The sequence below is a fragment of the Lactuca saligna genome, chromosome 8 (genome assembly GCF_052625555.1).
Source record: "Lactuca saligna cultivar CGN05327 chromosome 8, ASM5262555v1, whole genome shotgun sequence".
Classification (NCBI taxonomy): Eukaryota; Viridiplantae; Streptophyta; class Magnoliopsida; order Asterales; family Asteraceae; genus Lactuca; species Lactuca saligna.
In genome coordinates, this window is record NC_136424.1 from 57,186,967 (window position 1) to 57,214,345 (window position 27,379).

Genomic DNA, 27,379 nt, shown 5'->3' on the forward strand with positions numbered 1-27,379 from the left:
CGGAGAAGCTGTACGCGAAGTTCGCCAAGTATGAATTTTGGTTGCTGGAAGTACAATTTTTGGGTCATGTCATCAATCAAGAGGGTATTTTAGTTGACCCAACGAAGGTGGAAGCTGTGATGCACTGGGAAGTACCGAGGAAGGTCTCCAAGATTCGTAGCTTCTTGGGCTTAGTAGGTTATTATTGGAGATTTATCCAGGATTTTTCCAAGACTGCTGTGCCATTGACCCGTTTGACCAAGAAGAATGTGGCATTTCGATGGGGTGAGGACCAGAGGAGGGCTTTTGAGACCCTGAGACGAAAATTATGTGAGGCTCTAATCCTAGTACTGCCCGAGGGATTGGGTGATTTCGTGGTATATTGTGATGCATCGATTTCAGGGTTAGTTGTAGTACTGATGCAGAGTGGGCACATGATCGCATATGCCTCGAGGCAGTTGAAGCCTCACAAGGCAAATTACCCCACACATGATCTGGAACTGGGGGTAGTGGTGTTTGCCCTCAAAATTTGGAGGCATTATTCGTATGGGGTGAAATTCGTTGTGTATACCGATCACAAGAGTTTGAATTATTTGATGGACCAGCAGAACCTGAATATGAGACAGAGGAGATGGTTGGACGTGCTGAAGGAGTATGACTGCGAGATCCTATACCATCCGGGGAAGGCCAATGTATTGGCTGATGCATTGAGTCGTAAGGCGACGGGGTTGCTAACCATGGATATTTGTATGAGGGTGACGGTGATTCCACCCTTGATAGACATGATTCGAGATGCTTAGGTCGAGGGGGTGAAGAATGAGAACTAGAAACTGGAAAGAATTCGGGGGCAGTATCCTTTGTTTGTTAAGGATCGTCGCGGTTTATTGATGCAGTGTGGATGAGTATGGGTGCCGATGTCAGGGGGAGTGAGGCAGAGACTATTAGAGGAGGCACATAAGTCCAAATTTTCTATACATCCCGGTGCAAAAAAATGTATAGGGATTTGAGGCTGAGCTGTTGGTGGCCCTGCATGAAGCGAGAGATCGCCGGGTATGTGGAGAGGTGTCTAACCTGCAGGAAGGTCAATGCCAAGCACCAGCGACCTCATGACAAGGTTCATCCATTACCCATTCCCATGTGGATGTGGGAAGAGATCACTATGGATTTCATCACCAAGCTACCACGGACAGAGAGGGGAGTAGATGCCATATGGGTGATCGTGGATAGACTGACGAAGAGTGCTCGTTTCATTTCGATCTTCGAGAGTATATATTTGCGAAGAAGTTGGCGAACATTTATGTTCGAGAGGTGGTGGCTAGGCACGGAGTGCCGGTATCAGTGGTTTTAGATAGATATGTTCGGTTTACATCCAGGTTTTGGGGGAAGTTCCACGAGGAACTGGGTACCTAGCTGCACTTTAGAATGACATATCACCCACAGACTGACGGCCAGAGTGAGTGGACGATCCAGACACTCGAGTATATGCTGAGGGCATGTGTACTGGATTTCAGAGGAAGTTGGGATATGTATCTTCCACTGGCAGAGCATTCGTACAATAACAACTATCATGCCATTATTGACCGAGCACTATTTGAGATGTTATATGGTCGGAGGTGCAGGACCCAGTTTGCTGGGATGAAGTTGGGCATTGGGTTTTGGGAAGCACGGAGGTTGTACTCGAGACCACCGGATTGATTCAGCAGGTACGCGACTGATTGCGAGTCACGCAGAGCCGTCAGAAGATCTATACGGACCGACGACGATCAGATCTCGAATTTCAGGAGGGAGACTTTGTTTTACTAAAGGTGTCACCATGGAAATGGATTATCCGGTTCCGCAAGAGGGGCAAATTGGGGCCACGGTTCATAGGTCCGTTCAGGATTATAGCCCGGGTAGGCAAGGTGGCTATCGATTAGAGCTTCCAGAGGAGCTTAGTCGGATTAACAACACTTTCCATGTGTCCTAGCTTCGGAAGTGTGTTGCCGACAAGTCCTCAGTCATATCCTTGGATGAAATTCAGTTAGATGGAAGCCTGAACTATGTCGAGAGACCAGTGGTGATTTTAGACAAGAAGACAAAGAAGCTCCGGAATCAGGAAGTGAAGTTGGTAAAGGTGCAATGGCAGCACCGAAAGGGTTCCGAATGGACCTAGGAATCGGAAGATGAAATGCGAGGTTTCTATCCGGAGTTTTTTGGAGCAACATGCTTCAAGGATGAATCCTAATTCAAGTGGAGGAGAGTTGTAACACCCTGATTCTTAGGTACTAAGAATAATATTTCCTTTGTTTGAATTTTGAAGGACCTACTCGACGAGTTGGCTTCCCTACTCATTAACTAGTAGCGGGTTAGTCCAATTAGTTTAATGACTTACTCGCTGAGTCCAGGGTGGAAGTCGATGAGTAGATGCTAGCAGATGAAACCCTAAATTCAGGGCCATGCTCCGTATTTATAGGGGTCATTAGCCTCCCCCTGCTTTCCCTTTATAGCTCCTCATCTTCCAAAACTCTGATTCATGTATGTGTGTGTGATCTTTGGTGAGTTTAAGCTTGAAGGAAGGACTTGGTGAAGGGAGCACTTGAGGAAGCAAGCTAGAGGAAGCGAAGAACTCGTGGGGGATTCAAGATCCACTCTTGTGAAGCACTCCCTGAAGGTATTAGGCTATTCCTTGGCTCATTTCCACCTAAAGCCCTCTTTTGCATGGATTCTAAGAAAAAGGCTTTTGTGCTAAAGCCAAGATCTGAAGTTGTAACTTCAGATCTGGACTCCCTTTGGACGTTAGATGCATAAAGTTATCAGTTGTGCCTAGCATGAGCCTCCCCTCAAGTGTGTGACTCCATTGCAAGCTTCAAATTGCTATTTTAGATCTTAAAAGCCTTGCATGCACGTATAGTTTGCAACTTTACGTGAAAGGAATGACATAGAAGCCAAGATCTATAATATGGAGGCTTTGCATGGCTCAAATGAGTCTGTATGACCTCAGATCTGTAAGGACTCGGCGAGTCGCAAAAGGTGACTCGGCGAGTCATATGAAGATTAGCATGAACTCGATGAGTTGGATGAACAACTCGGCGAGTCTGATGAATTTCACTTTAAACTCAACGAGTTGGTTGAACAACTCGGCGAGCCAGATGAAGTTTTGCGTAAACTCGGCGAGTTGAAGGAACAAATCGATGAGTAGACTATATCCCAGGAAACTCGGCTAGTCACTAGTTGTACTCGGCGAGTTAGGGTCAACATGGGCTGTTGACTTGAACTTATCTGAAGTTGACCAGGGCGGGCTTTGGGGGTAATGTCTGATTATTGAATGTCGCTTATAGGCAGTTGAGTTGGAGCAGCTTGTGGGGTTTTTTTGGTCGCAAAGTGTGAGTTCAGCATTCGTGTTAGGTGAGTCTCCTCATCATACCTATGGGTCTAAGGCACCAAGGCCGGCCCATTATGTGATTATGATAAATGTGTTAGACGTTTTGTGTTTTGCTATGGTATGTGATTGCATGGTTTATGAAGACCCCGGGGGGAGCCCGTGGCATTGGATGTAAGACCATGTGGGGTAGCCCATGGTAGTCCGCGGTTAAGACCATGTGGAGTAGCCCATGACATTGGATGTAAGACCATGTGGGGGAGCCCATGGAAGTCCTAAGTAAAGACCATGTGGGGTAGTCCATGGCACTGTTACAGGTTTATGTATGCATGGATGACGTGATATGTGTGTAGCTTTATAGCTTACAGGGTATCTGATATGTGTGTACCTTTTATAGCTAGCAGGATATGTGATATGTGGATTGTGTGTGTGCTATGCTTTGGGAAACTCACTAAGCATTTCGCTTACAGGTTGTTGATTGTTTCAGGTACTTCGGAGCCTAAGGGCAAGGGCAAGGTACTCTATCTCTCTTTGGATGTCTGGGACTCTCTGATGTTTTCAAAAAGGACAACAATTATGTAATAATTGTGAATTGGAAACAAATGTTTGGAAATATATGGAATATGTAATTGGTCCGATTAAATAAAACAAAAATTTTCCTTCTAAAAAGTTGGGTCATTACAAAATCGCCATAGATCTCTCTATGTAATTCAGGTTGTCATCAACTTTAATATCCTCTATGGGTACCACCGTTGAATCATCCACTAAGCACTTTTGTAGTTGGGAAACATGGAATGTGTTGTGGATCTAGCTAAGCTCTGCTGGAAGGTCTAACCGGTAAGAAACTCGACCCACCTGGGCCAAAACCCTAAACGAACTAACCGAATTAGGGTTTCTTGAGGATAGGGAGGCTGGTAAGGGAGGCCCAAAGGGGGTCTAAGTTGTTTAAATAAGGTGCAAAACCCCGAAAATAGGATTTCCTTTTGGAAAACGTATTCGTCGATTCCATGCTTGGACGTGTTGAGCAGACCCTTTAAACCCCGCATCCTTTCTGGCATCTACTCGAGGAGTTAGAGCTACCAGCTCGTCGACTAGCTCTAAACTAAATACTCGATTAATGAAAGACTTGCGTACAAGGGATAGGGCATTACAAATGACCAACTGGGTCTTGTTGTTATGATATGCTATGTTGTATTATGATATGCGGTGTTATGATGTGTTGTGATATGATATGTTGTGTTATTATATGTTGTGTTATGTATGTTGGGATGCTGTTATCCAATCGAGAACTGCGAATAACCTCCCGAGCATGCTGTTAGCTCCAGGGGACTGTTGGTAGCCTCAGGGTTGTAGATAACCCATAGCTGTTTATTTTATGTTGAGTTATGTGTGATATCTTAGGGAACTCACTAAGCTTTATGTTTACAGCTTTGGATTACATGTGGCAGGTACTTCGCAGGACTACAGGAAGGCAAAGGTCTAATTGTACACGTACACTGGGATTTTATTACTAGGACATGGTTTATGTACTCTGATAACATTGATACTTGTCATTTGAGATTATTTAGACTTGACTTTTGTTTGTGGAATTGTGTTTTGGAAACTTTAAAAAAATTTGTTTAGAATTTGAGCTGTCACAATTTGGTATCAGAGCCCTGGTTTGAGGGATTTGGATGAACCCTAGGGGGGTTCCAAACTCAAATGGATGGTTGAAACATATTTAAGAAAATTACCAAGAAGGACGACCTTTACAGAAGAAAAACACAGAGGGGTAGTGTGTACAATCGACTAGCGCTCAAGCGGCAGTTTCCCAAAATATCATGTTGTTATTGAAATACAAGGCAAAATTGTTATGTTATGAGCGGTCAGGTTTGCATGCTAATTAGGCATAGGCTTAGGAATCTTGTTGAATTATTGTGATGTGTTGTCATTCTATAATGCCTTTGCCTAGGAAGTCACTTATCATAAGATTGAACCTTGTCTTACTAATTACTTGGCATATTCCATATAGTGGTACATAGATAGGATTTTATAGCCTTAGAATGTTTGGTTTATTGTTTCTTCATTTTCCTTGTTTGGATGTGGATTGAGGTAGGATCATTTATTCTAATGTCTATTGAGTCCGGTATTATGTACAACTAACATACATGATCTAATTAGTGGTAGCACCGGAGATCTCATGAGGCAGAGCTGTGAGGGAAGTAGTCTAGAGCTGGTGTCTAGACAATAATTAAGATTCTTAGGAGACAATAGAGTGAGTCAATAGCAACTATGTTGAGGTTTAGTTTTGCAACTTATGGGTATGATTTGGGACAAATACGAGTTGGTGTGGATGGTACTATTTGGACCGTAGTACTATAAGCACAGGATCCGTACACGGCTCGGGAAATAACCACAGGAACTAAAGAACCTAGGTGGGTGCGGGTGTTGTTATATGTGTTGATAATCTATTGCTGACAAATTTCTTATGCATTTCAGTATGGTACTTACCCGAGGTTTAGGCTCCCGTGACCCTAGGAGGTCGAGAGCTAGCAACGATGAGATTCGTAGTATGATTGCTGTAAAGGTGGCCGCAATGATCCAAGAAGTTATTCCAGATACATTTGGTTCTATCAAGACCATGCTGATTGAGACTTTTGATGAGTGTTATGTCACTACTACTGAGGCTGTTGTTGCTGCAGCCACTGTAGCTCTCACTGCTACGAGACCACACGGGGGGGGGGGGGGGTGACTCATTGTGGTAGAAGGAGTTCACTAACACGAAGCCACCCGAGTTTAATGGGACCCATGACCCTATTTCTGCTATGAGATGGATCTCATCAGTTAAGGGATGTTTCTATACTTTCTCCTATCCAGAGAATTTGAGGGTCTGGTTTGCCTTCAACCTGCTTCACTTGGCAGGGAAGGACTGGTGGAAATTTGTGACCACTGATTACATGCCTATGCATCATGTTGCGATGACTTTGGAGAGGTTCACTGCAATGTTCATAGATGAGTTTGTACTCGCAGTTAATAGGGAGAGGATCACCCAGGAGTTCCTGTCCCTGAAGCAGTGGACATAGTCGGTGATCAAGATTACCAGGATACTTCATGAGAGGGTGTTCTTATGTTCCGAGCAGGTATCGACTGAGCATGCTCAAGTGGCCTAGTATTTTAGTGTTCCAAGGAGGGACATCAGGAATTTCATGGTGAATACCACATACAACACATTGGCTGAGTTTCATACCAATGTCAGGAGGAGACCGATCGAGCTGCAAACTCAGGTTAAAGAGGAGAGAGAGGCTCAGGGTAGGGACACAAGACCAGTGTGGTTGCAACCAGTGACTAAGCAGGCCAATCCCGATCATTAGAGGTTTGTGGGCAAGAAGGGTCGCACTTGTGGGAAGTGCTGCAAGGTGCATGAGGGGCCATGTCGGTCAAGGTTAGATTGCTATCTATGTGGCAAGGATGGGCATATGGCTAGGGAGTGCCCCAAGGGATTTTGGGTCTATTTCAGCTGCAATCATACACGCCATTTGAAGGTCGATTTTCATCATCTTGCATCCATGGCGGTTCAAGCACCCCCCAGCAATATTGCGTATCACCGATGGTCAACAGGGAAAAGACAAGGCACCGAGGGCTCGAGACGGAGCATTTTAGCTGACAACAGAGGAGGCCTGTATAGCTCCAGATGTCGTAGCTGGTATGTACTCAATATATTTTGTTGGTTTGTGTATGTTTCTTATATTGTTAATTGTATGGGTACATTTCTTGTGAACTTTGTTCCTGCGCTTGTACTTTTTGACTCGGGTGTGAGTCGGTCTTTCGTATTGTTATCTTTTAGCCGTAGTTTTAGCATTCCACGGGAGGCCTTGAGCTGGCCTCTGAGGGTCACAATTCCGGATGAGCACCATGTATTAACTTTAGAGATTTATCATGACTGTTCACCAGAGATTTTTGGTATATGCTATTAGATTGATCTCATCCCTATCTAAATGGGGGATGTGAGTGTTATTGTCAACATGGATTGTTTGAGCATATTTACGACTCTTATCGATTGTGAGCATCAGTTGGTTACTGTCAGAGATCCTAGTAGGGGAGTACTGACCATCTACGGTGAGGGTACTAGATTGGGATCAACCTTTTATTCTGCCGCCAGGGCAAGGCAGAATTTCCAGCAAGGGTGTGCGGGTTTCCAGGATTATGTCATGGACACTTGAGCTAAGAAGAATGGGTTGAATTATGTATCTGATGTTCTGGTGGTAAGTTATTTCCCCGATGTTTTCCTTGAGGATTTACCGGGTGTGCCCCGTGAGAGGTAGGTGGAGTTCCATATTGATTTGATTCCGGGTGCGGCACCATCGCCAAGGCGCCGAACCATCTTGCACCTCCTGAGACGCAAGAATCATCGTCTCGGCTGCAGGAGCTGTTGGGAAAGGGATTTATTAGACCGAACAACTCTCCATGGTGTGCTCCAATCCTTTTCGACATGAAGAAAGACATATCGCACTGTATTTGCATTGATTATAAAGAGCTGAACAAGTTGATGGTGAAGAACCATTATCCATTGTTGAGGATCGATGACCCATTTTGACTAGCTGCAGGGAGCATCATGGTTCTCCAAGATTGACATAAAGTCTAGGTATCACCAGATGAAGTTGGAGAGGAATACATCCAGAAGACAGCCTTCCAAACCCGCTATGGGCACTACGAGTTTGTGGTAATGCCTTTTAGGTTCACCAATTCATCGACAACGTTCATGGATCTCATGAACTGGATGTGTAGACCTATGTTAGGTCGTTCAGTAATCGTTTTTGTCAAGGATATCCTGGTGTATTCGAAGTCCAAGGAATGCCATGAGGAGCACATGCAAGAGCTCCTAGGAGCTCTGAGGATGGAGAGGCTTTTTTGCCAAATTCTCCAAGTATGATTTTTGGTTCTGAGAGGTCCATTTCTTGGGACACCTCATCAAACAGAGTAGTATTTTGGTTGACCCTGCCAAAATAGAGGCGGTAATGCAGTGGGAGGTATCGAGATCTCCATTTGAGATCCAGTGTTTCCTTGGTCTAGTAGTTGTTATTATAGGTTCATCAGAGATTTCTCTAAGATTATTGTTCCTCTCACTAAGCTGGTCAAGAAGGATGTTGCTTTTGTTTGCTGGCCTGAGCAGCAAGCAACATTTGAGACACTTCGCTGGTGATTGTGTGATGCCCCAGTACTATCCCTCCCTGAGGGAGTGGAGGATTTTGTAGTATATTGAGATGCATCCGTACCAGGGTTAGGTGTTGTGTTGATGCAGGAGGTCATGTTATAGCGTATGCAACGAGCCAGCTGAAGCCTCCTGAGACGAGATATCCAACCCATGATTTGGACTTGAGGGCGGTGGTTTTCGCCTTGAAGATTTAGCGTCATTATCTTTATGGTGTCCAGTGTACCATCTACACAGACAATAAGAGCCTGATATACATTATGGACCAGCCCAACTTAAATATGAGGCAAAGGAGGTGGATGGACATAGTGAAGGACTACAATTATGAGATCTTGTATCATTTGGGTAAGGCTAATGTTGTGACTGATGCCTTGAACCATAGAGCAGCGAATTCCCCGATTCGAGATGTATGTATAAGGATGAAAATGATGACTCCGGTCTTAGAGGTCATCCGGGAGGCCCAAGCGGTGGCCATGGGACCAGAGAACCGTAAGAGAGAGTGAGTGATTAGGCAGGTTTCAGAGTCTTAGATAGACATTAGGGGGCTTATGACCTTCCATGGACGGATATGGGTGCCTTATATGGGTAGAGCCCGACAGATTTTGATGGAGGAGGCCCACAAGTCGAGGTTTTCCAGCCACCTTGGGACCACGAATATGTACTTGGATTAAAAATGCGATTAGTGGTGGCCCTGTATGAAGAGAGATTTGGCATGGGTTTTTGAGAGGCGTTTGATCTAATGCAAGGTCAACGCAGAGGTCTAGCGCCCAGAGGGAAAACTATAACCATAGGAGGTTCCCTTATGGAAGTAGGAACAGATTACCATGGATTTCATCACTAATCTACCCAGGACTACTAGAGGTGTGGACATGATCTCGGTGATCGTGGATCGATTGACAAAGAGTGCTCACTTCCTGGCTAAAAGTGAGAACTCTTCTGCGGAGAAACTGGCCAAGGTCTACATTCGAGAGGTGGTGGCTCTGCACGGAGTGCCGACATTGATAGTGTATGAATGTGATGTGCGTCTTACTTCCAGGTTCTAGAAGAAATTTCACGAGGAGTAGGGTACGCGCCTATATTTTAGCACTCCATACCATCCGTAGAAAATCGAGAAGAGCAAGCGAATGATTCAAATGCTCGAGGATACGCTACGTGCTTGTGTTATGGACTTTGGTGTGTAACACCGTAAATTTCAAAACAAAATTTTCAAATTTTCATAAAATATGATTCAATTAATATTCATAATACAACCATATTAACTATCCAATTCAGGTCAATACAAAATCCCAAGATCTCAAATGTAAAAACTCCGAGTGTGTGTGTACGGATCAAGCCGGCGCCTTCCCGCGGTCGTCACTAGTACCTGAAACAATAACATCAAACACTGTAAGCACAAAGCTTAGTGAGTTCCCCAAAATACCACATATAACACATAATAGCCACTCGAGGCTAATACTCTGTGGGTCCGTGCACCCAAACTCTGTGAACCCTCAGGTTCTAACTCTGATGAACATGCACCACATAAATCACATAGAAATAATGCAGTACAACACATAACATACATAGCATACAAATAATCTATCACATAACTCTGGTTACCTACTCAAGGTAAAGTATAGTGAGAAGACTCACCTCGCGTATCTCGGTATCTCACGAATCCTGGAAATCCCTCGTGCTCGATCCTCCGAGCTCTAATCCTCCTATATCAACATATGCCTCTAGTTAACACTTTATATCTTCTAAGGTTGACTATCCCCAAGAAGTCAACACAGGTCAACTTTAGTCAACGGTCAATGGTCAACTTTGACCGGACTCGGCGAGTGCGCTATGGCAACTCGGCGAGTCTAGACGTTTTCACCAACCCTCTGAAATTCCATTTCTACACGTCGAGTATGCCCCCCTCACTCGACGAGTTTCACCTAGAAGAATCGCGAGGCCACCCCGACTCAACTCGCCGAGTCTCAAGAACAACTCGGCGAGTCCCAGTTCGACTCAGTCCACTTGTCGTCCCTCTCCAACTCACCCTGACTCACTGAGTCTATCCATGACTTGATTAGACCACTCACTGAGCAATCCCAAGGCAATCTTCAAACTACTCGCCGAGTCTGATGTACAGACTCGGTGAGTCCATGCCATGCAACCACTCCAACTTTCTTCTAAGGTCAGATCTGCTTCCACAATCTATAGATCTGGCCTCCCTAGACTGATTCATCACGTAAAGCTTCTATCTTGGTGCCCATAACACACCCCATGGCTCATAAATGGAGTTTTGACCTAAGGCATAAGGATTCCAATCCAAAACCTCCATTGATTCCTAAAAAGCTTGGGCAAAGGGACACTCTGGACCTCTAAGGGTCCAGATCTATGGTTTAAACCACATAAGGGACCAAGGGGGCACTAGATCTTGCCACAAAAGGGTTCAACAAACCCTAAATCTAAATAAACATCAACAAGGAAGAAGATAACTCGAAATTATTACCACAATAGTGATGCTCTGGACTCCAAACTCTCAGAAGTGGCTCCACTTGCTTTCCCTTGGCTAGTTCTTCTCCTTCCTTGCAACAATGACACCTCCAAGATCAATAATGGCCTTCTACTTTGCTCCAAATGCTCACACTCGATTAGGGTTTCACTCAAGGGACTGGTGAGCACAAATGACGACCATAAGGCCCTTTAAATAGGTCTCAAACCCGAGAAATTAGGGTTTCATTACACAGCACTGACTCGCCGAGTCCATATCCTGGACTCGCCGAGTCCATATCTTGGACTCGCCGAGTCCAGGCGCGATCCCGCGACCAGACCTGCGTCCCTACTCGGCGAGTCTGAGCTCCAACTCTCTGAGTTCCCTCTCAAATCACCAAAAACATAAATATACAAGATACCTGAAAAATCCGGCTGTTACATGGTGGGAGATAGGATTCCTATATTCCCTTGGCTGAGTTCTCATACAACAACAACCATCACTCCAACATTGGGATGCTTCCCCTTGAGCTTTTGTATGGAAGGAGATTTTGGACTCCTATCTGCTATGGGAGGTTAGACAGAGAGTAATGGGGAGCACCGAGATAGTCCTTAAGATGATAAAGCATATACAGCAGGTCATGCAAAGCTTGCTGACAGCCCAAAGTTGTCAAAAGAGTTACATAGATAGAAGGCGTTTAGAGCTAGAGTTCTAGGTTGGCGGCCTTCTTCTCCTGAAGGTATCCTCATTGAAAGGGATGTTCCAATTTAGGAAGCGGGGGAAGATGGGCCCTAGATTCATTGGCGCTTTCAGAGTGATTGCTTGGGTGGGCAAGATAGCTTATCGGTTAGAGCTGTCCGAGGAATTGAGCCAGATTCATGACACTTTCCACGTATCCCAGTTGAAGAAATGTGTAACCGACGAGACGAAAATGGTTCCTTTATAGGATATTCAAGTTGATGATCGCCTGAACTACATTGAGAGGCCGGTAGCGATATTGAATAGGAAAGTAAACACATTGAGGAAAAAGGAGGTGCGTTTGGTTAAGGTTCAGTGCTAGCATCGTAGGGGTTCGGAGTGGACTTGAGAGCCGGAGTACGAGATGCACGAGCAATACCCATATCTATTTCCAGTGGATGCCTTTGAGGGTAAAGTATGATCCTAGTGGGGGAGAATTGTAACACCCTCATAGGAGGTATGAATATTCCTTCCCTATATTTTCTACCATTGTTAATTTTAGTCCCTTAAAAGAGAAAGATTTCAGTTGGTATGCAAGGCGTAGGCATGAGTACGTGCAATCTACTCATGTTCCATACTAAACGCGGGATCCTCCTAGTATGCTAGGTCTACCAAGAGGTATGTTGGGAATACTAGTCACATATTGCAAAACCCTAAATCTCTTGTGTCCTTATATAAAGAATACGATGACCTCATTTCTAGCCACTTTAGCAACCTCCAATCCCTCCAAAACCCTAAATCCCGAAGTGTGTGCTTGTGAGTTTGTTTTTGCTAGTTTGAGTGGTTCATTGGCCTTGTAGTAGAAGAAGGAAGCTAGAGGAAGAAGAAGAAGATGTTATTCAACTTTGAGATTAGAAAACATTCACTTTTTTGTATCATCTCCAGGTATAAAGTTTGCACCTTGGTTTTACTCTCTTAGATCTCTTTTGGCGCAAGATTCATGAGTTTTAGTCCCCAGGTTTGGACCTTTTTGAGTTTATGGCCTTCCAGAGAGTTTGGGTTGTCCTTTTTTTTTCATTTTAGGGTGTGTAGATGAATAAAAATGGTTGCTTGATCATCATTTATGTCCCATGCATGAGTAATCAAGTTGGAAAGAGGTGAAATGAAGTTGTAGTCCTCCTTATCCATGCAAAGTCTCAAAGTTATCGAATTTATGGCTTTAGGGACATTATTTTAGTCAAACATGAAGTTATGATGAGTGTATTAGAAATTTAGAAAGGAAATTGGGAAACAGAATTAGTACGATGTACGTACTCCTAGCCACGCGCAACGTAGCATGACAGAACCCCATCAAACGTTTGATCACCTATATGCCCCGCATTGGAGGTTGTACGCCCAGTGTACCCATTGGTTGTTGATTGATGTTTACTTTATATTGACCTAGTAGACCTTGACCTTTGGTCAAAGTCTAGGGTGTTGGATTTAAGTAGGGGAAATAGTGTCTTTTTAACCTAATGGGCTTGATTGCGAACTTTGGGACTCGTGAGAGGTTTGGAAATTAAATATTAGCTAAGGTAAGTCTTTTTGATTGTATAGGCGGAGTGTAGATCAGGTAGTTCGGGTGCTAGGTTTTCGAGTCATCAGTATCAGGTGAGTCTCCTCACTTACTCTTTCATGTGTGGTAGGGTAGTTGTATTATGCTGACCAGTGGATCTTATTGTTATGATATATTGTGTTATGATATGTTCTATTATGATATGTCGTGTTAGGATATTCTGTGATATGATATGTTGTGCCGGTTAACCACACATGCTACACTAACCTCTCGACAATGGTACAAAGTGTAATTTCATGGAATAGACATCAAATTCACATTTTGCCTAAAGTAACTAAGATTGGGAATTTTATGAAAACATTTAGTTACTTTATTAATCATTATACTTTTAATGAGGAAATAGTTTGCCCTATCCTACCCGTTCGGCTAACGACCCTCCACCAATTAGGGAAGCGGTGGGTGAGAGTGGACACCCATTAAACGAACATATGATAGGCCATAACCTTATCCCCCTCCCTATAGATCAACTTTGTGAATGAGACCTACGAACGGTAAGACTAGCTTAATCTTATACATATATATATATATATATATATATATATATATATATATATATATATATATATATATATATATATATATAATTATTAATCTTATAATATTACAATAGTATCAGAGTGTATTTTAAACATTTTGAAATACTAGGGTTTTAATAAAATTTAAAACTTCTGAAAATTAAAACCTTTTAACTTAAAATTTTAAATATTAAAACTTTGATTTAATAATAATCACAAAATTAAACAATTAGTTTGAATTATTAAATCTTGGAGGATTATCTATTAAATTAAACAATTAATTTAACCTAATCCCTTAATCCCCTAAAATTCGAAAAATTAGGATGTGATAATTCAAAAATCTTTAATTACCATATTAAACAATTAAAGGGATAATTCCAAGATATGACATTATCTAAATACCTAAAATTTTGGAATCTAATATTAGGGAGGAGGCAATTTCGAAAACCCTAGGGTTAGACAACCGAAAACTCAAAATCTTGGGGACTAAGGAAAGGGTTTGGGAAACCCTAGCAAAATTTCGAAACCTAGGGTTTAGGAACCCTAATTTTGAAAGTCAAGCCCTTAAGGTTTATTTGCCATAAACCCTAATTTTTTATATTCATACTCTTGTATCAAATCTAACTGAAAACAAAAACAGACTCTAATACCAATGTTGGGTTTTATACAAACAATCCTATGTGTGCATCCAACCCTAATTGGATCCATGTATTCACTATTAGACATACAAATTTATGAACAGAAAAAGAAACCTGACATGCTTCTACAATTTTCAAAATTCACATAGAAGAATACAATACACACCTTTTATTGTTATGTAGTAATAACAACTTGTTTCTTGAATCTCCTTAGCTTTGAAAGCAATTACCACAAGTAGAGTACCTCTAATGGCTCACAAACACACTTGAGTGAAAGGATGAATATGAGAGAGAGAGAGGATGGAGGGTAACAAAATCACAAAATTGTCTCTCTAGGGTTCCTCCAAAGGGTGGCCGATTTTGAGTGCCTTAGGGTGCTATTTATAGTTGAAGTCAACTAGGGTTTCAGGGTGGAAACTCTAATCCCTTAGCTTAGGGCCTAAGCAAACCCATTGAATCCTTTCCTTAAGCCCTTGGACGAAAACTCCTAGATCCTTCTAGGATTTTTGGCCAAGCCTTAATAAAGCTGATCCAATGGCCCAAAGTCTCAGCTATCAAATAATCAAAAAAACAGCCCCTGCACTATTAATTAATTCCTTTAATCCCAAAATTAATTTCTGATTAAATATTAATTAATAATGTGATTCTAAATTAATATATTATTCATATAATATATTAACAAATCATATTTATACTCCAATTTATTATTCTGAACAATAAGTCAACCTCTCTCCTCAACAGTCATCCAGTCTAGTCACCAGTGTGAAGGCAACCCAAAATGACCATGCTACAACCAGGTCAAGTACATACCAAATATTGTTATGGACATAGACACTAATCCAACAGTTTCATATACCCATGATATTTTAAACACATATTTTTAACTAGTTATTGTTGAGATGAACTTCAATGTCAAAACAAACAGTAGATGTTTTTGAGAGGTATGAAAATTTATTAACAAGTTATTTGAAAAATATAAACCTAATGAGAAGTAATTCAGATAAAAACCATATTGATACTGAAACTAAACATGCCATAAGTAGAATTGTAAATAGATCAATAAAAGAAATCTCAGATTCTAACCTCTCCAGATTCCTTTAGAGTTCGCTAACCACACATGCCATAAATTATATATGCTAGGCTAATCTTTTTAGAATAAACCTTCCTCTTTGTCAATATATTGCACTATAAAACTATAGAAATCATGGATCAAACTGAAACTAATAAGCGATTAATGTGATTAAACACACAGTGCTAATCAATGGGGAAATGGGTAGGACCAATTCGTTAAACTGCTGAAAGAAAAAGATTATTCCTTTTTTATCCTAACTTATGCATCAGGAGGGAAATGTATAGGATTAGTCTAAAATGTTATTGTCTACTTTGGAGTGAATTGAAATACACTTAGATCAAGACGTATTCCATCCATCCCAATAAATACAAATTTGTACTTGTCACATAGTTAAGTAGAAATATTTGACTAATAATCAACTAACTGAAATAAACCTTTATAGTATAAGCTTGAAACTCCAATCTATATAGCCCACGGTTGTTATGTGCTTGAATAACAAAAACGTTATTAGTCATTTTTAGAATTAAATAGTCCATTGGTGATTTGACTCATTCCTAGAAGAGTCAAACAAGATATCATTGAATTGACGAGGCACCATACAAACCGAAATTCGCACAACCTAAACTTGAATTTGAAGAATTTACCCACAACCTTATCCTACTACGAAGATTCAAGAAACCCTTACATATGCTCAAATAATAACTCCGACAAACTCAATATATCAATATAACTCTCATTTTCGAGTCACGACCATCTTCATCCTCCTTGGATACACCTGATGATCTCAAAATTGTGTCACCTATCTGACTTGCGACATGGTCTTCTCCTAGGAATTGAACCAAAAGAACAGTTGAGTCTTAAACATTCCCTTGTCGTAAGATGAAAATAATTCATCATGAATCGAGCACCCCCCCCCCCCCTTGAGGTAGAAATTGATGTGGAGAATACTCTCCCTGTATTCTATCTATCAACCGACATGCATACAATCCCTTCTACATCAAACATGGGAGGATGGAAGAAAATAACCCTATCGTAGAGAATGATATCCCAGCCATCAGACCACCACCCATCCAAAGGCTTCAATCCTCGATTCGATCATCACATTCGTTCTTAAGTGAGATCGCAAATCAAAGTGGTACTACTTCGAATAAGGTCTTCCACAACTTAATATCAAATAACTCGTATAGATTGGTAACCTTCAAGTCTAAACTGCCATGGCAACTTGGGCCCGAACAAGCACCAACTTCACCCTTATCCAGAGAAACCATAACCAAAAGACGAATAACATGAGGATAAGCTATAACTTACCCTAGTTCTATACCATATTATTTACCAACAACCAGTTCCCTAGCAACCTTGTGACTTTTCCTGATCCTCGTATGGATACGATGCTTTCACTAGTACAATCCCATGCTATCTTCCACATATACTCATATTTTTTTTTTTCAGGAATCATCCTAAGGTTCTAGAACACTACACTCAATCACAACCAGGTGTACTAACATACCCCGATATGCTTAAAAGAGCCATAAGTTACACTTCTTATATTTTCACCATAAAGTTCTTCTCACACATATGTATATAATGGCATACCATAACACCTTACATAGGTCACTAAGAAATCCACCATACCCTGATATTCCATTGGAAAGAAAATTCTATTAATAACAGCCAACCACCATACAAATACTAGCCAGGTGCAACCAGAATTAGGTTGTCCTTCGATTGAGAGATCCATTACTACAATGGTTAGACTAAAACAAGAGCTGCAGAATAGGCCAGACTAGGTAATCTGGGACTATCTAATCCTAGTTACATGTAATCCTAATGTACTTAGATAATAGTTAACTAATATCAACATAGGTTTCAAATAACACAAATCAATCCTCAGTCAAATAATTAATCTACCAGGCAATACTTAGGCGATAAGGCATCTTAAATATAAGGCAACTCGAACATGAAATTCCTGAAAGATCCTTAGCTTGTCGACTAGCATGCCTCTCTAATAATTCTCACATTAGTAAAGCCATAACAATAAACTTCAGATCTAGGTAAAAAGGGACGTCTTAATGGAGAAAGTCTCTGACTTTATCCATTTGCATGCATACAAGAGGGTATAAACTCAAATCCTTGGTCCAGAAGTCATTCAAACTTCTAAAACTATTGCATGGCTTAATGAAACTGTCCAAGCTCTCATTTTTATGAATCTGTTAACTTAAATGTAAAACTACATTTCAAGGACTTGGAATAGCTCATCATCCATTAGATCAAAACTATGGGACAAAAAATGTACCCAAACTCTAGACTAACATGATCTAAGAAAATAACTCATCAAGTTCCAAGCTTTATACCTTCAAATGATGCTTAAGTGTGGGATACTTCTGGATCTAGGTTGTCTTGAGCTTTCAAAATGATTCCACTTCCTTCTCCATCCTTCAAGAGCACTAAAAATACAATCTCAATCTCTTACAAAGGATTAGAGTTTGCAAGGGACAATTTGGGAGATTGAGGTTGATGAGGGAATAGGTCTTGAGGAGATAATGATGCCTAAATAGGGATAAAACCCTAAAAAATAGGGTTTTCACATCAGCCATGTACACTCGGAGTATGCGTGAGTACGCCCAAAGTACACGTAAAAGCATATGTCCCATATAAGGGAGCCATGGGACCAAATTGCAAGAAAAGTCCACTTTTGCTCAAAAATGTAAATTTACCCGAATAATAAATGTTAAAATCCCCCCCCCCCCCCACACTTGACTCAGACATCATCCTTGAAGTCTGGTACTGTGAAAAACTGAGGGTAATGCTCCTGTATCTCTACCTTGGGTTCCTAAGTCCATTCGGAACCCTTCTGATACTGTCACTAAACATTGACCAATGATACCACCTTGTTGTGCAAGGTCTTCGTCTTCCTATCCAAAATTAACACTGGCCTCTCAACATAGTTCACACAATCATCATCCATAATATTATTAAAATAAGCCAAAGCCGAATCATCAGCCACACACTTCCGAAGCTGAAAAACATGGAAGGTGTTGTGAATCTGACTTAGTTCCTCAGGAATATCTAGTCGATAGGCCACCCTGCCAACCTTAGAAATCACTCGAAATGTCCCGATAAATTGGGGCCCCAATTTTCATTTATTCCTAAAATGTATTACACCCTTCCAGGGTGATACCAACAGTAAAACTATGTCACCAACCTAAATCTCCAACTCGGATCGACGTATGTCAGAATAACTCTTCTATCGCCTCTGAGATGGATGCAACCTCTATATGATATGCTGAATAAGATATGTCTTCTAAAGGACTACCTCAGTCTTTCCCATAACCTTGTAACCGACCTCTCCTTAACAGATTGGGGTACGACACTCGTCCTATAAAGAAGCTCAAATGGTGGCGCACCGATATTGGAGTCATAACTAGTGTTGTAAGAAAACTCAACAAGAGGAAGGTAGGAGTTCCAACTCCCACCTAAATCTATAACACAAAAACTTAGCATATCCTCAAGCATCTCGATGGTCCTCTCTCTTTATTCGTCGGTTTGTGGATGATATGTAGTACGAAGGTGTAACCTCGTACCCAAGTCCTCGTAGAACCTATGCCAAAATCTAGAAGTGAAATGAAGATCTCAATCAGATACAATGGAAACGGGAACGCCATGACGAACAACAATCTCACACACATATACATCAACCAATTTGTCAGCCGAGGAGATCTCTCGAATAGCTAGAATGTGGGCAGTCTTGGTCAAACGATCCACTATAACCCATATATCATCAAACCCCTTAGTTGTCCAAGGTAACTTTGTGATGAAATCCATGGTGATCTGTTCCCATTTCCATATGGGAACCTCCAAAGGCTGAAGCTTGTTGTGTGGGCTCTGGTGGTCGGCCTTGACCATCCAACACGTCTAGCACCTCTCAAGATACCAGGCTATCTCCCTCTTCATGCATGGCCACCAGTAGCTAAGTCTCAAATCTCAATAAATCTTGGTGGCTCCGAGGTGTAACGAAAATCTTAACTTATGTGCCTCCTCCAGTATAGTCTGGCTGATTCCGCCAAAATATGAAACCCAATCCCGACTGCACTGAGTCAACAATCCACCACCATTGGTAGAAAACATGTCAATCTCAACTCTGATTCTTTCCTGTTTTTAGTTTTCCTTCTTGATTACCTTGGCATGGGCCTCTTTAATCAGATCCAAAAGTGGCGAATCGATATATAACCTCATACATAGGATTCCTATAGAAGTACTAGTTGACTTGTGTCTTAAAGCATCAACGACCACATTCTCTTTTCCCGGGTGATAAAGAATTTTGCATTCATAATCCTTGATCATATCAAGCCATTCTGTCTCATATTTAGATTCAACTATTCTATAAGATACCTCAAACTCTTGTGATTGGTGCAGATGATACACCGGACTCAAGAAATATATTACCGCGAAATCTTAAGGGCAAACACTACCTCCCTAAATCCAAATCATGCGTTGAATACCGAACCTCATGCAGATTCAGCCACCTAGAAGCATACGCAATAAATCTACCTCGCTACCTAAGTACCGCTCCCAAACCGGTGATAGAAGTGTCATAGTAAACCATAAAACTCTCCACACCCTTTGAGAGGGTCGACATCCGGGTGTCACATAATTTCTACCTCAACATCTCAAATACAGCCTATTGTTTGGGCCCCTAGGGAAAATTCACCCCTTTCCTCCTTGGGAGAAATCATGAATGAACCTCCGATAATGCCCTACTAAACCCAAGAAACTCCAGATCTCAAAAGGAGACTTTGGGAGCTCCCACTGCATAAAAGTCTCAGTCTTGGATGGGTCGATCATAATCTCGTTCTGGTTAACGAGGTGTCCCAAGAACTGGACCTGCCGTAACTAAAAATCACACTTCAAGAACTTGGCATAAAGTCTCTCTCACCTCAAAACTCCCAAAAGCTCTCGAAAGTTCTCCTCATGCTACTCACTAGTCTTGGAATAGACCAGGATATCATCAATAAAGATAACGACTGATCGATCGAGCAATGATCTGCATACCTGATTCATCAAATCCATAAATTTCATCGGTGCATTAGTGATCCCAAACTAGGGGTGTGATGAAAAACCAAAACTTAATAACCAAACCGAACCATAATATGTTTGGTTTATTTGGTTCAGGTTATTTGGTTTTCGGTTAATTAAGTTTCATTAACCAAGGTATGATACCTTATTTGCTTTGGTTTGGTTAAATTTTAATTATTCTGGTTAAACCGGAAAAGCCGAATAAACTATTATATATATATATATATATATATATATATATATATATATATATATATATATATATATATATATATATGAATTAACATTTTATATATAAATTTATAGATTATTTACTAAGATGTTCATTACTTATGATTAGATATTAACCATTCTAAATATATAAGTGTTTTATATAAATAGTATGATGTCTTAGCAATCGGGGCCGCGATAGGAATTAGATCAATCTTGAACTCAACCAACCTCCCAAGAGGCACACTGGGTAATTCCTCCAGAAACACATCTAGGAACTCTCTAACTAAGGGCACATCCGAAACTAAAACCCTCTTCCCAACTTGAGTCTCAACCACATATGCGAGGTAAACCATACACCTATGATGTAGATACTACTGAGCCTAGACAACAAAACAAAACTCTAATCTAAACCTGGTACCCTCTTTATAAAAATCAGTTCTCCCCCACTTGGGGTTTGAACTACCACCTGCTGACCCTCAGTCATAGTCACTCATCACACCAAACTAACTCGACCATTCCATCCCTACAATCACGCGCACATCCCCCCATAGGGACGGGATAAAATCGATCGGGTAAGAGACCCCAAAAATATGCAAAGTACAACCCCAAAAAATGTTCGATGTAGAAACCCCATGCTCATTGGTGATGTAAACTCTGAACGTGCACTCTAGCTCTCCAAGGGCCAAATAAAAACTCCTACTGAACATATAAGACACAAAATAATGACTCGCACCCGAGTTGAAAATCAAACGAGGAGACAAAGAGTTCACTAAGAAGGTACTTAACAGAAATACAATCATAAGTATGCAAATAAATATTTCAACTGAATAATAAATGGAAACATACTAGTAACAATGTCTAACACCACCCTTGCCTCCTCTTTCATGTGGTGAAAAGCATGACCTCGAGCTCTCGGGGAATCTATCCTGCCATTGCATATATCTGTGATCCTCAAAGTAGTCGGTGTTGGTGCAGTATTGATCTCATAATGAGAAAGAGGTAATTGTCCTTCACATGGCCAACCTTATCACAGTGATAGAAAATTCTAGTGTTCGGTACTAGGGTCCGCTGACGACAATCCCTAGCAATATGGTCCTCCTTGCCACATTTTTGGCACTCAGAAGAAAACCGAAAAACGCCCTCACGAACCTTGTCGCACTTGCAACAAGTACACCCCCTCTGTCCCCTAGATTGTGAATCAACAAGCTTGAACCATTTCGTTGCAGGTTGTAACTGAATGGAATCCTGCCTCTTCTCCCTTGTCTGAGTCTCTTTCTTAATCTCCAATCTCCACGTAGAATCTTGTAGCACTGCAAGAGTATTGTATCATTGGGAAGACACAAACTGCCTAATATCAGTCTAGAGCATGCTCAAGTATCGCATCATCTGGGCATGTTCTGTAGCAGCATACTCAGGACATAAATGTGCCCTCTCAGTAAACATCTTGGTGAGCTCCATCACTGAATCCGTCGTCTACCTCAAATCTAAATACTCCTGAACCAACCTCTCTCTCTCCTACAGGGAACATATCTCGTGCAAAACATCTCTAAGAAATGATCCAAAGTAATAGCCGCCCTCTGCTCATTAGTATAAGGTTCATTCACCAGGTTCTACCAGTCCTTCGCATCTAGTTGAAGAACATCCAAGGCGCATCTAACCTTCCACTCCTCCAGATAGGAAACAGGTGAAAAAATATCCATCCACATCTGATAACCACCTTATAGAAATGATCGGGTCCTTGACCCTGTCGAACTCCGGGGGTTTTGTGTTACTAAAGTCCCGATACTAGAATAATCCTTCCCATGGATGCCTGCACCAGCAACAAATGTGGTAGCTACAACAACAACAACCTCAACCACAGAGGCACACTACTCATCACACAACACAATCACAACGGTCTTGATAGACCTAAAAACCTCAGGGATGGAACTGTAGACAGCAACAACCACCTAAGTGGCGGTCAACTCGTGAATGCCATCATTTGATAATATTGTCATATTCTGGCCACCAACTCCAGATCATGAACATCTTGTGAACACCATACTGAAAATGAACCGAAATATATATCATAAATGCCATAATTCATACTTTTACAATCATCATGAAGAGACTAAACCCTAGGTGTTTGTGACTTCCTTGCTACGTGTACAGGTCCTATGCTTTCAGTAGTACGTGTCCATACTACCTTCAACACCTACCCATATTTTTCTTAATGGATCACCACAAACTACCCAATAATAGATCCAATAACTAGGATATGCATGTATCCTATCCTCACTCTCAAGAGTAGCTAATCATCCCTCAAACTGCTTTCTACACACATACTCACTCATGAAACTTCCACCAACCTTGCAGATACTCGTGCATGCTAATCATGATGAGTTTTACAGGTTACAAAAAATCTTATTTTGGGGGAAAAACTTAAACCCTAAGTTGGCATGCAACGTAAAGGATCTATGTTCTTAGTATGATTTGAAACAAACAATTGAATATCGAGAACCCAACAAGTATACTAATTTATTCGAAATTCACAAAAGGGTTCTTGGGTTTTACATATATTTTGGTTATGGTAGCAAATAATCAACAATTCCTTCTTGATCAAGCTCCAGAAAGCAAGCGCTAGAAATCTCGTGCCTCTGATGGTTCACACCCAAAACCCTAATAACTAGAAGACTAAAGGAGAGAGTTGACTAGAGCATAAATTTGGCTCTATGAGGACGAAAGGATGTGTGGACAAAAATAATAAGAGTCAGGGAGTGGTTTATATAGTTGAAAGAAACTTGAGGTCAAAGTTACGGGTTTCAGGATAAAGCCCAGATTAATTAGTATAATAATCAAGGTGCATTATCTCCTTATCCTAAGCCCCATGAACAAAATTTCGAGGCTATTGCTAGCCAAATTTCATTCACCCCCCTCCCATGGGGTTTTATAACTTTCTCGCTTCAACTTTCAATAAATAACCAACCAGCCCCTACACTTTTAATTAACTTAATTATTCCCAAAAGTAATTCCAATTAATTTCTGATTAATTCCAAAATAATTATTATTATTATTACTTTTTAATATATTAATCATATAATATATTAATAAATTATTTATTCCAATTTATAAATCATATAATAAATTAGCAATTCAGTCTCTCTCCCCAAAAGTCATTATATTCATTTATTAGTTTCCCATGGAAACCCAAAAGGAACTTTGCTAATAATTCAAAGATTATACTAAATATTTACTGGCTTAGACACGTAATCCAATAGTCTCTGACTTGGATAAGTATAAAACTAAATTACATGTATAACTTCTATATCCAACAACAAAGTGTGCTTTCCAACCCAACTACCAAACTCTGATCGGATCAGATATTGGTCTTAAGATAAGTGATCAAATATTCCTACGTTCTACAAGATATCGTAAGGATACGAGAAATGGATTAGAATCAATCTGATATTCAAAGATTATGTTTCTCGGTTTCATGATTATTGATGAATAAATTCATACTACTAATTGAACACATCAATTCAGTTTGGGCTTGGCCAAGCACTTTAGATGTCGACAACAAATCATCAAGGGGCCCAGATATATCACTTTTCCCATTAGGGTAAAGGAAAGTAATAAAAGGAGTCATATGTTTTTATATTTTACTTACCAAATCATGCATGATAGTATGTTTTATAACATCATGTTACTGATGCGTTTTTGCAATGCCAGTGTACAACCGAATTGCAAGTTACAACTCATGTATTTCCATTTTAAGAATATAAGATATTTTCATCTCATAATCACTAGTTATAGAATCCATGAAATAACTATATAAACATAGGTTTATCCAATACCCAAAATCCCAATTTTCTACGTACTCATGAAGATGGTATCAATCTTATTGCAATGTCTAATCCCCATAGACTATCCACAATTCAGGTCATAACAATATTAATTCACTACTTATTTCCAAAAGTATGAGTAGCTATGGAATTTGAATAATCAAAATATTCAAGAAGTAAAACATGCAAAGTGAAACACAACAATAAACTAATTAACTATGGTCACAACCGTATTGAATATAAATAATCTATAATATTTAATCACCATGATAAATACTACTTTATTTATTATATAATGTCTCGAGTAATCAACTAACCACTTGAATTAAATAACATCAGTTATGCCATGTTATGAACATGCATCCTATGCCTCTTTATGATCCTTCCTTTATGAAAAGATCAATTGGGGATGATTCCAATGACGCTCATTTCACAATTCCAAATTCTTGTTACTATCTAAAATGTATTGGAATTCCAACTTTACGTGCATTGATCTTTTGTGACGTCGAGGATTCTAAGTCACAGAGACTAAGCCATTGATATTACAACATGTTCTATTAGAACTTTGTTACTGGAAACAATTCCATGGTAATAAAGTTTCAAATTCAAGGTACACACCTTGAACACTTCTCTTGCATTAAAGTTTGCAAATCACATGTAGATTTAATAATCAACTCTCATTATGGAATCATTTCTGTATTCCCAGATGACCATCAATTTTTGAGAAGAATCATCTTAATCCATAACATGTCACTATGGTCCTCTTAAACAATACCATATTTCCAACTATCTACAAGCAACCAATCTTCAGTAAACCTCATAATTTTCTTGACATCCATTTAACAACTATAGTTACACAAAAAATTCTAATCGCTTTTCCTCTAAATGCTGAAGGCATTTGGAAAAATCAGAATAAGTGAATATTATAGCATACATTATTGATCCTATATTTGAAGCATATGGGACTCGATTCATAATGTGTCACATAAGGATTTCATAGTTGTTGAATCTCTTCCTATAATATTCCCATATATTAAATCTCTTATGTTAAACCATTTCAACATGATATTCATATACGTCTATAACTAAGTTCTATTAAACTATGTGATCTAAACCTTTAAATTCGAAATGAAGTATGAGTGCCCTCGCCCTTAAGTTTCTCGTGACAAATCAATTTCCAAACTTTTCAATTTGCAAATTGAAAACTTTGTTCCAAATGAACAATATTGTCAATACTAGCATAACAATTACACTACCACTAGTTTTGACATGTATCCAAAAATCAGCTGGACTTCTAGAAATCAATACTCTTGACTTTCTTACTAAAGTATGGATTTCTATTACATGACGCTTCTATAAGTCTCCAACTAGACTTCTTAAGCATATATACTTTACTTGGAACTAGACTTCTTAAGCATATACACTTTACTTGGATAATCTATGTGTGAGTTTAAACCCTTTCAGATTTTGTAGATGTATGTCATAAAAGTTCAAACAATTCCTTTCCCATTCCTCAGAATTTAGATTATCAAAATGGATAATGTAATGATATTATGTTGAGAATCAGCGCTACTTGTTCATCTAAAACCAATTGGTGTTAGAAAAGGGCACAACCTTACCTATATAAGACATTCAGCCCTCCAGGACCAGGAATTTAATTGCGGCACTCCAAGCCATCGTGCAAGGACTTGGTTGATGCCATTTTGACCCCCAACAATCCTCACCTCAGAAATTTCTCCCAGAGAGAATCGATCCTCTTTACTGGCTCAGATACCACTCGTTGAGCATATGTGCTACCGGTTGATCTAAAACCAATTGGTGTTACAAAGGGCGCAACCTTACCCATATAGCTCAGTCAACCCTGCAGGACGAGGCATTTGATTGCAAAACTCTAAGGCATCGTGCGAAGACTTGGTCGATGCCATTTCTAGCCCCAACATATTATGAATTTAAGAATACATTTAACATAGACAATATCCATATTGATTTTTATCATATCTGTAAAATCTACCAACTAAAGTAATTCCTCATAGTCATTTTCATGAATTGAAGCGAATGTTTACCCCATAGATTTCAAGTTGCATATGTTCCCATCCATGTGAATCTATCATTTCCAACCTATAATCTAAAGATAAGTTTTAGGAAAAAACTAAATTAAAATTTATCTTTCCCTCATGTACCGAACTTCGCTATTCTAAATTTCTTTCCCTCTAGTAGCACAAGGGTATACCAATGCTTCCATGTTGTTAGCAGCTCACTGATATTGATCAGTGGAGTTTCACTAACCAACGTGCTTTGTGCTATTGTAGTTAAATGAAAAACATAGAACCCATAAGCATTTCCAACTCCACTAGAACTGTACGAAAATAAGAATATGCCAATCAAACAAGAGTGGTCATCAATCTCAGGTCGTGTTCTAGTGGTAACTAAAAAGCTTATTGTTAATTGAGTCCTCAAAATCTCAAGATCAATAAGACTCACATTGACTTCTTGCGATATGAGTTTTTTTCTCAATGAACATTCCTTGACAAGCTACAACAGATATTCAAAAGTTTTTGTGGATTCCCGGAAAGAAAAAAATTCAAAGAATCGGTATCAGTTTATCTTTTTTTTAACGAAAACATCACAACTCCAACTGTAAATGTGCTAGAGTAAGAAAGCATTATTACTCCACATTTCACGAGATGTTATATACCTTTTTAGTTTGTAATGATTTTCAAGATACGATGACTCTAAAACTTGATTAGAAATGAGGTATGACTCATCTC